The sequence below is a fragment of the Myotis myotis genome, unplaced genomic scaffold, assembly GCF_014108235.1.
Source record: "Myotis myotis isolate mMyoMyo1 unplaced genomic scaffold, mMyoMyo1.p scaffold_m19_p_4, whole genome shotgun sequence".
In the NCBI taxonomy this organism is placed as follows: domain Eukaryota; kingdom Metazoa; phylum Chordata; class Mammalia; order Chiroptera; family Vespertilionidae; genus Myotis; species Myotis myotis.
Genome location: NW_023416346.1, coordinates 38,934,905 through 38,950,384, shown reverse-complemented (window position 1 = coordinate 38,950,384; position 15,480 = coordinate 38,934,905). Strand labels below are relative to the sequence as shown.

At 39.8% G+C, this 15,480-nt stretch overlaps 1 pseudogene; it reads left to right on the top strand.

The window, feature by feature from the left end:
• Positions 1-2,154: 2,154 nt before the first annotated feature.
• LOC118654445 lies at positions 2,155-4,936 on the top strand (annotated as a pseudogene).
• Positions 4,937-15,480: the final 10,544 nt, after the last annotated feature.

Below are 15,480 nucleotides of genomic sequence, written 5' to 3'. Positions count from 1 at the left end.
ATGGAAACAGCTGTGGGTTAGGTTGCTGCTGGGGCACTGTCGGCCCTGAATCTGCTTCACCTGCACCCCGGACCCATCTGGGGATGTCAGAGGCCTGGTTTTTGTGCACCAATGGGGTCCCTCAGCCTGTACTGTGCCCTCTCACAATCCGGGACCCCTCAGGGGATATTGTAGAGCCAATTACAGCACTATCCTCAAGGCCAGGCCGAAGGACCCCACCGGTGCATGAATCCATGCACTGGGCCTCTAGTATGGGATATAATGAACAACATAAACTGATGAACAAAAATAGATCCACCCAGAAATCGGCCCGAACCAATATGCTCAATTAATATTTGACAAAGGAGGCAAGAACATACAATGGAGCCAAGATAGTCTCTTCAATAAATGGTGTTGGGAAAATTGGACAGATATATGCAAGAAAATGAAACTAGACCACCAACTTACACCATACACAAAAATAAACTCAAAATGGATAAAGGACTTAAATGTACGACAGGAAACCATAAAAATTCTAGAAGAATCCAAAGGCAACAAAATCTCAGACATATGCCGAAGCAATTTCTTCACTGATACAGCTCCTAGGGCACTTGAAACGAAAGAGAAAATGAACAAATGGAACTACATCAAAATAAAAAGCTTCTGCACAGCAAAAGAAACCATCAACAAAACAACGAGAAAACCCACTGTGTGGGAAAACATATTTGCCAATGTCATATCTGATAAGGGCCTAATCTCCAAAATTTATAGGGAACTCATACAACTTAACAAAAGGAAGATAAACAATCCAATCAAAAAATGGGCAAAGGACCTAAATAGACACCTTTCAAAAGAGGACATTCAGAAAGCCAAGAGACATATGAAAACATGCTCAAAGTCACTAATCATCCGAGAGATGCAAATCAAAACAACAATGAGGTACCATCTCACACCTGTCAGACTGGCTATCATCAACAAATCAACAAACGACAAGTGCTGGAGAGGATGTGGAGAAAAAGGAACACTTGTGCACTGCTGGTGGGAATGCAGACTGGTGCAGCCACTATGGAAGACAGTATGGAGTTTCCTTAAAAAACTGAAAATGGAACTCCCATTTGACCCTGTGATCCCACTTCTAGGACTATATCCCAAGAAACCAGAAACACCAATCAGAAAGGATATATGCACCCCTATGTTCATAGCAGCACAATTCACCATAGCTAAGATCTGGAAACAGCCTAAGTGCCCATCAGTAGATGAATGGATCAGAAAACTGTGGTACATCTACACGATGGAATACTATGCTGCTCTAAAAAGGAAGGAACTCTTACCATTTGCAACGTCATGGATGGAACTGGAGAGCATTATGCTAAGTGAAATAAGCCAGTCAATGAAGGAAAAATACCACATGATCTCACTCATTCATGGATAATAGAGACCATTATAAACTTTTGAACAATAATAGATACAGAGGCAGAGCTGCCTCAAACAGATTGTCAAACTGCAGCAGGAAGGCTGGGGAGGGTTGTGGGGCAGGAGGTAGGGGGGTAAGAGATCAACTAAAGGACTTGTATGCATGCATATAAGCATAACCAGTGGACATAAGACATTGGGGGATAGGGGAGGCTAGGGGACTGTCTAGGGCGGGGGGATAAAATGGACACATATGTAATACCCTTTGTAATACTTTAAGCAATAAAAAAAAAAATAGATCCAGAGACAAAGAAACACTGAACAGACCGACAACCTCAGAGAGAAGGCAGGGGAGTGGGGAGGGTAAAAGACCAACTAAAGGACTTGTATGCATGCATATTAGCATAAGCAATGGACATGGACACTGGAGCAGTGGGGGCTTGTCTTGGTGAGTGGGAGTGGCCAGGGGGGTTGTCAATTGGGTAAAAAGGAGATATATGTAATCTTTAAAAATAAATAAATAAATAAATAAATAAATAAATAAATAAATAAATAAATAATGTAGGGCTGGATAGTGCCCTTGGCAGTCCTGTATCTCTCTCTTGCTTTAACAGTATTTGGACAGAACAGACCCTGAGATGCCCCTTCTTCTAGCCTCTGGCCACTCTCCAGTGTTTTATTGAGTCACCACTTTCAGAACCACCTCTGAGACCAGACAACATACCAGTATTTTCATACCTTAGCTCTTTTTGCCAAACAACCATGAGCTCCCAAATTCGTCAGAATTATTCCACTGAGGTGGAGGCTCTGGTCAACCACCTGACCAACCTGCATCTGCAGGCTTCCTACACCTACCTCTCTCTGAGCTGTTATTTTGACCCTGATGATGTGGCTCCCCAAGATGTGGGCCACTTCTTCCATGAGTTGGCGGAGAAGAATCTTGAGGGTGCAAGCATCTCCTAAAGTTGCAAAACCAGCACGGTGGCTGCACTCTCTTTCAAGAGGTGCTGAAGCCTTTCCAAGATGAGGCAGGCAACACTCAGGACACCATGGAAGCTGCCTTGGCCTTGGAGAGGAACCTGAACCAGGCCCTTTTGGAGCTCCATGCTGTGGTTTCTACCTATGCAGACCCTCAATCTCTGTGCCTTCCTGGAGAACCACTTCCTGGATGAGGAGGTGAAACTCATCAAGAAAATGGGTGACGATCCTCCAGGCGAGAAACTAAGATGGCGGCATAGATAAACACCAGGAAATTGCCGCTCCCACAACAATTGAAAAATACCGCAAAGGACAGAGTGGACATCACCCGGAACAACAGGAAGGCTGGCTGAGTGTAAATTCTACAACTAGAAGGAAAGAAAAGCACACTGAGAGGAGCTGCGGAGGTGAAGTGCAGAGGTACGGCGGCTCGCGCGCGCAGGCGGAAAGGGGGTGGCACCTGAGGATGCGGCTGTTTTTTTGAATCACAAGCTCCCGACTGCTCTGAACTCCGGTTCCGGGAAGTCTCTGGGGACCCAGGACTCATACGGGGACTGTCGGGCAGCGGGCGAACTTGAAGGCGACTTTCCCTCAGAGGTGCTTGCAGCGATTACCGGGTCACTGAGACGCACAACTCCTTAGGAGAATCAGCCATAGCTGCTTTCTCCGCCCTTTGACTCCCGGAGACCCCGCCCCACCCAGGCTGCGGCAGAGGCTTTTGCATGTGAATGTACCTAACTGCAGCCGAACCAGGCAGACCCGGAACTTCCAAGAGAAGGCCCAAGGCCCCGCAGCGGCTTGCATTGCTTCATAGCTGAGCCTCTTCGTGGCTCCTGCTGTGTGGCCTCAGGCAGAGGCTGAATTAGCACCTCCTTAGATCCAGGAGCCACTGTACCCAGTGGTCAGAGGGGGACCATTCAGATTGCAACTCCTCAGATCCATAAGGGACACACTCAGGGAGCAGACTCAGTGAGCACCAAAGCCCCACTGAAGCAAGTCTTGCCCCAGAAGGGTGTCTTCAGCACAGAAGTGCTCCCACTTTAGACACAGCTGATTCTCACAGCCAATTGGCCTGGAGGTCAATTCCTCCCAGTGATCCTACAACAACCAAGGCACCAAGAGTGCACCAAGAGTGTCCACCCCAGGTAACTGGGGAGGCTGAGCCACTGGGCCCTACAGGACACCTGGCGCGCAGGGCCATTCTATCAACACAGGGAAGCAGCCAAAATGCGGAGACAAAGAAACAGGTCACAAATGGCAGAAATGGAGGAAAGCAAACGATTGGATATAGAGTTCAAGGCCACGTTTATAAGGTTTTTCAAGAATTTTATGGAAACCGCCAATAAATTTAATGAATCCCTCAATAAGTATAGTGAGACCATGGAGGACATGAAAAAGGACCAACTAGAAATTAAGCATACACTGACTGAAATAAAGAATAATTTACAGAGATCCAACAGCAGACAAGAGGATCCCAAGAATCAAGTCAAAGATTTGAAATACAAAGAAACAAAAAATACCCAACCGAAAAAGAAAAAAGAAAAGAGATTCCAAAAATATGAAGATAGTGTAAGGAACCTCTGGGACAACTTCAAGCGTACCAACATCAGAATTATAGGGGTACCAGAAGGAGAGAGAGGGCAAGATATTGAAAACCTTTTTGAAGAAATAATGACAGAAAACTTCCCCTACCTGGTGAAAGAAATGGACTTACAAGTCCAGGAAGCGCAGAGAACCCCAAACAAAAGGAATCCAAAGAGGACCACACCAAGACACATCATAATTAAAATGCCAAGAGCAAAAGATAAAGAGAGAATCTTAAAAGCAGCAAGAGAAAGACAGTCAGTTACCTACAAGGGAGTACCCATACGACTGTCAGCTGATTTCTCAACAGAAACCATGCAGGCCAGAAGAGAGTGGCAAGAAATATTCAAAGTGATGAATAGCAAGAACCTGCAACCAAGATTACTTTATCCAGCAAAGCTATCATTCAGAATAGAAGGTCAGATAAAGAGCTTCACAGATAAGAAAAAGCTAAAGGAGTTCATCACCACCAAACCAGCATTATATGAAATGCTGAAAGGTATTCTTTAAGAAGAGGAAGAAGAAAAAGGAACTCTTACCATTTGCCACAGCATGGATGGAACTGGAGAGCGGATAAATACCACAGGATCTCAGTCATTTGTGGAATATAATGAACAACATAAACTGATGAACAAGGACTGATCCAGAGACAGAGAGGCATTGATTGGACTGTCAAGCCTTGGAGGGAAGGTAGGGGAGGGTAGGGGTAAGGGGGAAAGATCAACCAAAGGACTTATATGCAAGCATATAGGCCTAACCAATGGACACGGACAACGGGGGGGTGAGGGCATGAGCGGGGGGGGGGGTAGAGGGTAATGTGGGGACAAGGACACATATGTAATATCTTAATCAATAAAAAATATATTAAAAAAGAAAAAAAAAGAAAATGGGTGACCACTTTACTAACATTCGTAGGCTGGCCAGCCCCCAGGCTGGGCTAGGAAAGTATCTCTTCAAAAGGCTCACTCTCAAGCAGGACTAGGAGACTTCGAAGCCCAGAGGCCTTTCAGAGGCCCCTCTGCATGCCCCTGGTGTCTGGCTTTTACCTAAGTCTCTCCCTAAAACTACTAACCACTCTTTTAACCACCCTGAAGCCCTCTCTCATGCATTGGACAAAATGAAACAATAAAGCTTCTTGCAGCAAAATAAATAAATAAATAAATAAATAAATAAATAAATAAATAATAATAAAGTAGGGCTTGAGCTAGTCTTCTTACAGATGGCTTTTATGAAACATTAACCAACTTAGTTTGCATTTTTGTTGCCAGTCACTTATTCCCATGGTGATTTAGAGGAGCAGCTGAAAGGAAACAAAAAGTAATCTTAAGCAAGAGTAGGGGTGAGCACAGAAAGCATTAAAGTGGACTTGCATAAGTGTCATTCAGGATCTGAGACCCATTATGTTGACGGTAATCAATGCCAATGTTGACACTATTGAATTACGATACTCTGAAGGAAGGACAGTGTCAAATGTAGGGCAAGTGCCAAATCTCCAAATGGTGTGATGCACTGCAGATACATTTTAGAATTCTGGCAGGAATTAAAGCTTCTTCACATTTAGAATATATATCTAGCTGATGATGATTTCAAATTAATAATTTGGGCTTGGGGTCCAGCAAAATCCAGCCATCTGGAAGTAAATTGTTAAATCAATAACATATAATTGCAGAATCCACCATTTTTGCTTCCATATATGCATCCTCCTTTGTGATGTTCCAAAGACCTCAATAATGTCCTCATAATAACTGAGATTCTTAGCTGTGGTAGAATATTGGAGCTAAGTATGTTCCACCCTCCTGAATTTTCTTCATATTGTTCTCTCCTTACACATATTTTTATCGATATTTCATTCCTTTGGGATCCTCCAACAAAATAGAAGACATTTCCATGAAAATAAAGGAATGTTGTCATGGCAACATTTTGATAAGAGTGTGCAATATCTTCAACTATTTCTTAATCTCAGAACACTTTGCTCAAATAATGTTTTATAGATTTTCTAATACTATTATTGTGAACTGCATAATTAAGAAATTTGTAGTAAAATTTGTGAACCTGGAAAATATTCTGATTATGAAAGCAACATATGATCTTTGCAAAATAAAAAAGATGGAATATAGAAAGTATAAGGAAGAAAATAAAGATAACCTATATCCTATCACCTAATGTTAGCCTTTAGGCTAACTAATATTTGGTGTATATTCTTCAAAACTATACAGCTTGGATGAAGAAGCTGAGGCTGAATCTTACATGAACACTGCAGAAATAAAGTAATCGAATAATGTAATTAAAGCACCTAGCATAATGGCTGACACACAGACTCTAAGTAAATGTAACTGTAGCTTGTCAGTTTTACATTTTATGTCTTATTTAAATAAAATCAACAGTGTTACAGGCTGAGTGTTTGTATCATCACAAAATTCTTATGTTGAAGTCCTAATCTCTAATGTGATTTAATCTGGATTTGGGACCTTTTGAGACATGATTTGGTCATGAGAATGGAGTCATAATTAATTATATTAGCTCCATTTTAAAGGTGACTCCAGAGAGCTCTCTGGTTCCTTCCACCATATAAGGACACAGTGAGGAAAACAGTGTCTATGAACCAGGAAGCAGGCTCCCAGCAGACACCAAATCTGCCATTGTCATGATTTTGATGTTTCCAGATTTAAAAACTGTGAGAAATAATTTTTTGTTGTTTAAACTATCCAGTCTATGATAGTTTTGTGAGAGAACCTCAAATGAACTAAGACAAGCAGTATTAGCATTATTTTCTCTATATGTACTTGATTCTTGTTAAGTGTAGAGATTTTCAGTACCTAAAGATTTTCAATTCAATATATCTGGGTAGGAACCTGGCCTTTTGTATGTACCAATATTTCAATACATTAATCTGGTACACAAATTGGAGAAGATTTGCTTTAGAGATATCACTGAATGAACTTTCAATGGACATTCTCCAAGCCTTCTGAAAATATTGAATATGATTCAGAACAACTCACTGTGTGATAGGTATTGGTGGTGATTCTGAGCCCTTTTGATGCACAGCCTTGAAAATCCTGGCCCTACACTCAATATTTTTATGTCATATGCTTATGTCCTTATATACGCTGTATTGTCTTCTACCTATGTGTTGTCCCCAATTCATGTTCTTTATTAGCATCTCCAGGAAGCAAATTTGCATTCTTAATGTCTTTATTTAGCCCCACATTATTTAATATAATGTGTGGCACCCAGCCACAGAGCAATCAATATTATTGACTCACCAAATGATGAATTTAAAGCAACCAGTAAATACTACATTTTCTCTAAGGGAAAAGAATATGGAATGCACTTGTTTTAAACAACAACCTCTATTTGTTTATTGTTGTTGAAACAACCACTTCCATATTGGCAGAGTGAAGAATGGCTCTTTCCATCCTCTATCAGAGTCATCCTTCTCCAGCCCCTCCTAACTGTAATCCACAAATCTCTGACTGACATTATTTTTTTAACTAGCATAATGTGAGCCATTGCAAAACTTTACAGAAATGGGCCTATTTTTTTTAATCTAGTCTATCCTTAGTAGGCCTCTGGTTAACTCATCCACAGATGTTCCTTTAATATTCTCTTATAGAACCTCTGAAATGATAGAACTCCCTTAAGCTGCCAATTCCTTTTTAAAATGTATTTTTATTTATTTCAGAGAGGGAGAGAGCGATAGAAACATCAATGATGAAAGAATCATTTGTTGGCTCCCTCCTGCATGCCCCACACAGGGGATGGAGCTGAACCCCAGGCATGTGCTCCGGAATTGAACCATAACCTCCTGGTTCATAGGTTGATGCTCAACCATTGAGCCACACTGGCTGGGCAAGCTGGCAATTTTTATGCTACAGTTTTTATTAGTGTGGTCTCTGGAATCAGACTGTCTAGAATAGAATGCATGCTCTAACATTCACTAACTGTTTAACTTTGGGCAAGGTTTTAACTTCTGTAAGCATCAGTTTTCTCATCTGTTAAAAAAAATGGGAAGGAAGCAGGGACATACAATGGAATAAACATAGTCTAGTCAATAAATGTTGTTGGGATAATTGGACAGGTATATTCAAAATAAAAATGAAACTAGATCACTTTCTTACACCATATACATGAATAAACACAAAACTCAAAATGTATTAGACTTAAGTGTAAGACTCAAAACCATAACACTTCTATAAGAAAACATAGGCACTAACATCTCAGACATTTCTCTTAGCAATATTTTTTTCTGAAATATCTCCTCAGGCAAGAAAAACAAAGACAAAAATAAAGAAATGGGACTATATCAAGCTAAAAAGTTTTTACACAGCCAAGAAAACCACCAACAAAGAAGATGTATGTCAATGATACGTCTGATAAGGGATTGATATACAAAATTTATAAAGAAGTCATAAAACTCACCAACAAAAAATCTAATTAAAAAATAAGCAGAGGACCTGAATAGATAATTTTCCAAGGAGGACATGCAGACTGCCAATAGACATATGAAAAGATGCTCAATTCCACCAAGAGAAATGCAAAATAAAACCACAATGAGATATAACCTCACATCTGTCAGAACGGTTATCATCAATAAATCAACAAACAGCATGGGTTGGTGAAGATGTAAAGAAAAGGGAACCCTCCTGCATTGTTGGGATTGCAAAATGGTGCAATCACTATGGAAAACAGTATGGAGGTTCTTCAAAAAATTAAAGATGGAGCTGCCTTATGACCCAGTGATTCCACTTCTCGGTATATATGTGAAGAAACTGAAAACACTAATTAGAAAGAATATATACACCTTTGTGTTCATTCCAGCATTAGCTACAATAGCCAAGAAATGAAAGCAACACAAATGCCCATTAATAGCCAAGTGAATAGAAATCTGTAGTCCTATAGACAATGGAATAATACTCATCCATAAAAAGAACAAAATCTTTACAGTTGTGAGAGCGTGGGTGGGCCTAGAAGTTATTATGCTAAGTGAAATAAATCATACAGAGAAAGATAAATACCATATGATTTTACTTATATGTGGAATCTGAAGAGCAGAATAGACAGGATGGAGACAGATTCATAGATGCAAAGATCAGAGTGATGGTTGCCAGAGGGGAGGGGATTGGGGGCTGGGTAAAAAAGGTAAAGGGATTAAAAAGTACAAATTTGCACTGGCTTCTGTGGCTCAGTTGGTTGGAGTGTTGTCCCATACACCAAGAGATTGCCAGTTCGATTCCAGGTGAGGGTACATACTCAGTTTACAGGTTTGATCCCCAGTTGAGGCACATGTGGGAGACAACTGATCAGTGTTTCACTCTCACATTGATGTTTCTCTCTTTCCTTCTCCCTTCCTCTCTCTCTCTCTCTAAAATCAATAAAAGCATGTCCTTGGGTGAGGATTGAAAAAAAAAAAAAGAAGTACAAATTGGTGGTCACAAAGTTGTCACAAGGATGTAGGGTAGCATAGGGAATATAGTCAGTGATGTTGTGGCAACTATGTACAGTGCAAGGTCAGTAGTTGGAATGATATGTGGACCAGTTTGTAAAGTATATGATTGTCTAGCCACTATTATGATACAAAATAATATTGAATGTGACCTATAATTGGGAAAAAAAGTGGGACCATAATATCAGTATCCATCCCACAGAGTTTTGTGGGGATTAAATTTCATAATGTTTGTAAAAAACTTAGCATTGTGACTGACACATGATAAGAGCTCTGCAAGTGTTAAGAAAAGATGGTGTTACCTTTGGAAGTAGCAGAACAGTGAGAAATATGCTAGAGTCCAGATAATGAGAGACAAGAAATTACATATGACTATTTTGACAACACAGGTCAGAATGGGAAATGGGTAGTAAATCCAACTACTGAAGCAGAACCTGATACAGAGGTGAGGGTCTGGCTTTGTTATTAGGTTCATACATATTTTCAAAAATAACCCACTTTATCATGGTGGGTAATAATCATTATGGTGCAAGCCATAAATGATTACTCTTGGCAAAATGCAAGAGTGGGGATTGCAGTCTAACATCAGTATTTTCTTCCCAAGATGAGTTGTGAGAAATTCTAGATTGTCAGTATTTAACTGATAAAAAACACTTGACTTGATTTTACCCCCAAAGTAGCAAACTGGAACATCAAGTGACCAATTACCTCTTTTTGTGTGGTGTGAAAGGAGAGAAGTCTACAATAAACTGGTAGTAGCCTTTCTTGGTAGAATAGTAGGGACTTTATCAACTCCACCACTGTTTATGGTCAGTGACACTGCAACATCTCTGTGGACAACAGCTCTTTTACCCGGTCTGAAAGGAGTAGAGATTGCAACAGATCATGTCTACCATGAATCCTCCAGGTTGCACCCTTACACTCTCCACAAGAATAGTTCCCCCTCCACCTTTGAAAGCATCAGCAAGCAGGATGTGTTAACTAACCTTATTGTAGTAATCATTTCACAACATATACATGTATCAAATCATGACACTGTACACCTTAAACTTACACAATATTATTTGTTAATTATATCTCAACTAGAGGCCCGGTGCACAAAATTTGTGCACTTGGGGGGTTCCCTCAGCCCGGCCTGCATTCTCTCGCAGTCCAGGAGCCCTTGGGGGATGTCCAACTGACGGCTTAGGGCCACCACCACCGCTGCGCTCATCAGCCATGAGCCTGGACTCTGCCTGAGCAGCGCTCCCCCTGTGGGAGTGCACTGACCACCAGGGGACAGCTTCTGCATTGAGCGTCTGCCCCCTGGTGGTCAGTGCACGTCATAGCGACTGGTCTTTCTGCCATTGGGCCAAAACCAGCTCTTTGACATCCCCCGAGGGGTCCTGGATTGTGAGAGGGCGCAGGCTGAGGGACCCCACCAGTGCATGATTGGCGCCGGGGAAGGATGCAGGAGGTTGACCAGCTGAAAAGGGATCAAGGGACGGCTCCAGGGTGTGTCTAGCCCATCTCACTCAGTCCCAATCGGCCAGACCCCAGCAGCAAGCTAACCTACCAATTGGAGTGTCTGCCCCCTGGTGGTCAGTGCACATCCTAGCAAGCGGCTGAGAGCCTTAGCATATCATTAGCATATTACACTTTGATTGGTTGAACAGCTGACTGGATGACCGGACACTTAGCATATTAGGGTTTTATTATATAGGATAAACCTGGGGGAGGAAAGAGCTGTATTGTAAATAGTTGATGAGGCTCTCCCCTTCAGAGATGACTTTTCCCTTCAGGCTAGAGCAGACCTACTTTTCATTGAGAATTTGTGAAGGTCCATTTTCTCCCTTCCTTATTCAGGAAGAAAAAATATTAAACAACATTGTAAATGTTGGAATTTACAGTGCTGGAACATGAGTCTTTTGTCCTGCACAGCAAAAGTTTGTCTATGCTATGGTTTCATAACCAAAACCCCAGAAGAGTTCTGGTCAACTATATCATCTTTCTACTAGGCATAGTATCTTACCAGTGCCTCTTTTCATCCCTTAGTAATGTGGTTTAGACTAGACTCTGTTCACCTCTATCCCCAAATAAAGGCACTGAGATCCTTTCAGCTCCCCTAATAATTTATCTTCATCCTACTTGTCTCCCACACCTTTCTTCACTGCCACAAATGCACACTATAAATTCTTTTCTCCTCCCCCTAAAATGCACTCCCTCATCCTCCCTGCCTCTTCAAGTTCTACTCATCTTTCAATACCCAGGACAACTTCTCCCTTACTAATTAAGCCCCTCTGCTGGTTCTAGAGCACAGTGATTTTAATGTCCTGATTAGTCATTAAGCCAAGTGGTTTTTAAAAGGATGTATATATGTCAGCAATAGTGATATATAATAATTATAAAATTCTGGTTGTCCTGGCATGAGTTAAAAATCCTGAAGGGCAATTTTATGTTCAATACTTCTTTTATACTTCTCACAGCACTTTTCCAAGATGCTCTAAACATTTGTAAAGATTTATCATTTCCTAGGATCCCCAATTATTCATATCCATATTATCTTTGTTCAGTACCTATGCCATAGCACTACTTTCTTCTCCTACTGAATATCTCATATTTGTTTTATTTTTATTTTTTTAAAGAACAAAGTACAAAAGAAAAAAAATAGTAATATTACATTTAAGACACTTAAAAAAGAAACAAAAGAATAGAAAACAAAAACAATTTGGCAACATTCTCTATTATCATTTTTTACGGCTGCAAGATTGATTCCAGACCATGCTCGCTTATCTTGTGTTTGAAACCCAAATATACCTCCTGCTGATTGTGTTTAATCTCAGAAAATGAAATTAAAAAATAATGGATTAGCATTAATTGAGAGCTTTTCATACTTCAAATGTTCTATATAAATTTACTTTGTCAAACAACAATCATATGAAAGAGATTTTATTCCAATTTTACATAGAAAATAAGAGCCAGAAAAATGAAGCAACATGCTTTTATTTTAGGATGTAGGTTGCAGAAGAATAATTTGAACTGATCTGGCTTTATTCCAGTGCCCATATTCATAATTATTATGCCACATGGTCTATTTGTTTCTCTGGCTGGCTAAGGGCTCAAAAGGACAGATTTACTCTCTGTATCTAATCCGGACTGGAGAAGGCAGGATCTTAAGAGGGTTATGTGATGCCTATGTATTTACTATGACAGATAAAATTTACTGTAGAAAAGGTATCACTGTGTAGCATAAAAATTATGGGCTTTGAACTCAGACAGCTAGTTTACAGTCTCTAACTCTGCCACTAAATAATGTGTGACAGTAGGCAAGTTATTTAACCTTTTTTAGCCTCAGGAATTTTTTTTTTTCTCATCTGAAAAATGAGGGAATTGAACTAGGTCAGTGGTTGGCAAACTCATTAGTCAACAGAGCCAAATATCAACAGTAAAACGATTGAAATTTCTTTTGAGAGCCAAATTTTTTAAACTTAAACTATATAGGTAGGTACATTGTTATTAACTTAATTAGGGTACTCCTAAGGCTTAGGAAGAGCCACACTCAAGGGGCCAAAGATCCGCATGTGGCTCGCAAGGTGATCTCTAAGGTTCCTTCTAACTCTAATGTACTATTAACTAAATATCAAAAATGTTACTTCAAAACAAAAGAGATGGTTGCTTAAGGATCTGTGATCAAACCAGAAAAGGAAATATCTGACTCAATAGATTTAAATATATGTGCTAAGGTAAATTTGGTGTTTTAGCACTCATAGGCATTTTTGTTTTGCAAGTTAATACAGAAATTAGTGTTAATGGTAAATTTTTCCTAACTTAAAGAGGAAAGTATCTTGTTATAATGTAACCAAAACAAATCCATCAGTTAAAAAGGCCATGGATGTTATAGGAATCCGCATTTATATCTTGAGTAAATGAGGTTATGGTATAGAAAGTAGAGTATCTGTACATGTCTCCAATGTTTGAGCTGAAAACTCTTCATGAATAAAACGTTAGAATGTAATGTGCACCATAGGCTTTCACCCTTCCTCAGCCTCCCAATTCAAGAAAATCATCTTGTCTAAACTTCCTTGTGTTGATTCTGGCTATTTATCTTGCACTTATCTTGTCTGAGCATTTAGATTGTAAGCTTCTGGGACAAGCTCTTGGGAATGAAAAAAATACATGACAATCGGATTTATAACTAGATGCCTTTAGATATGATTAAGGTGATTTCTTTTGTAGCTTGATACCCACAGTAAACATAAATAACACTGCTTTCTCAGAGATAAAAATATTAAGTCACGATTTTTTGTTAACCACTGTTCTAATATTTGAATAGGAATAAAATTAAGATTGGGACATCATGGATAGGAAGAATAACTCCATCTATCTGCATTTGACCCATAATTGATTAGAAGTTATTACCACTACTCAATACCTTTCATTTTAAAGGATTTCAGGTTCAAATTTCTGAATGAAAGAGATTCTAATTGGGCATTTTTTAATTGATTAAGTTATTACATATGTGTCCTTATCCTCACGTTACCCCCATCCCCCCACTCATGCCCTCACCCCCATGTTGTCTGTGTCCATTGATTAGGCCTATATGCTTGCATATAAGTCCTTTGGTTGATCTCTCCCCCTTACCCCCACCCACCCCTACCTTCCCTCTGAGGTTTGACGGTCTGATCGGTGCTTCTCTGTCTCTGGATCTGTTTTTGTTCATCAGTTTATGTTGTAAAATGTTAGTACTGTCTGCCATACAAAGGCACAAGGGAAGGGAGCCAAGCAAATAATAGACTTCTGCAGCCATACTTCTTTGGTGACTCATTTAAATACAAGTTTTTAATGGGTTTAAGGTTAAGATTTTTATAATTGTCTATATGTGTGTGTAGAAACATAAAAAAGAAAATAAAGTAGGTGGATAAGGAGAAGGAAAGAGAGAGAATGAGAGACAGAGATGGAGAGAGACAGTGAAAAGAAACCAAAGAATATCATAGATTACATTCTGTGGTGAAGTATGTTCAACATCATATTCTGTTTTGGGGACTATGGTAAATATTGTCTTTTGATTAATTCTATGGCCATTTACTCCATTTGCTTCCTTAAAAGATTTTGTTTGTTAGTATGTGCCTAGGCCCAGGCAATAAATCATGATAGGTCTAAGACAGTATGACAATCCAGTTCCACATTCCCAGTGAATGAACTAGTTTGGGACATATGATGCATTCTGACTGGCTAATGGACTTAAAAAATAAATATGCTGGGAGCATCTGGAAAATATTTTATTTTCTTAGAATCTCCCGGAAAACTTGGATCTATCATGATTTATGTCCTGGTACTGGGCATATTTTAACTTTAACAAAATCCAGACTTTTGTTTTCTTGTGTTTGTTCCTGATTTGAACATTCTCATATGAGAAAATGATGCTTGCAGCTATTTTTGTCACCTAGTGACCACAAAGGAAGGGCAAAAATAATTACATAGATGCCCACTCAGTGCCCTGACATCATCATTCTGTTTAATTAATCCTAGCATCAACTACCTCCAGATTTCTCCTTTAGAGAACACTGAATGTTCTTATGATTAAAACCAGTTAGTCTGTTTCTCTGCTAAAAAATGTGAACTACTTCTCAATAATTGGAATTAAAATCAAAGGCCAATATTATGTTGGAAAGCACATAAACTTCCAAATCTGGCTCTCCTTCATGACTCATCTCATATTTCAGCTCAGCCTTAAAGTGTTCCCACTCTTGGTCATGTTGTCCTCTATCTTTCCAGATCATCTCAATGTACTGATCACACACTGTGGAATTTCAACAGGTGTTCTTTATTTCTGTCTTCTAAATTCATGTCATCTCTCCAACAAAATTATAAACTCCTTAAAGATTGTGTTAGACTCTTGTAACCAATACAACACCTAGAAGAGTGTTGCTTTTGCTTGTTGAATTGAATTGTAGCCCTCTTCTCTGTCCTGCTGATGCCAGATACTCTGAAAGTAAATTTCCCCCTTCAGGATGGGTACTAGTGGGAGTATGATCCTTTCCACCAGGTTCTGGACAGAGAGTTTTCTGCTTCATTCCCCATTCTCCAATGCAGCTTCATGAGGG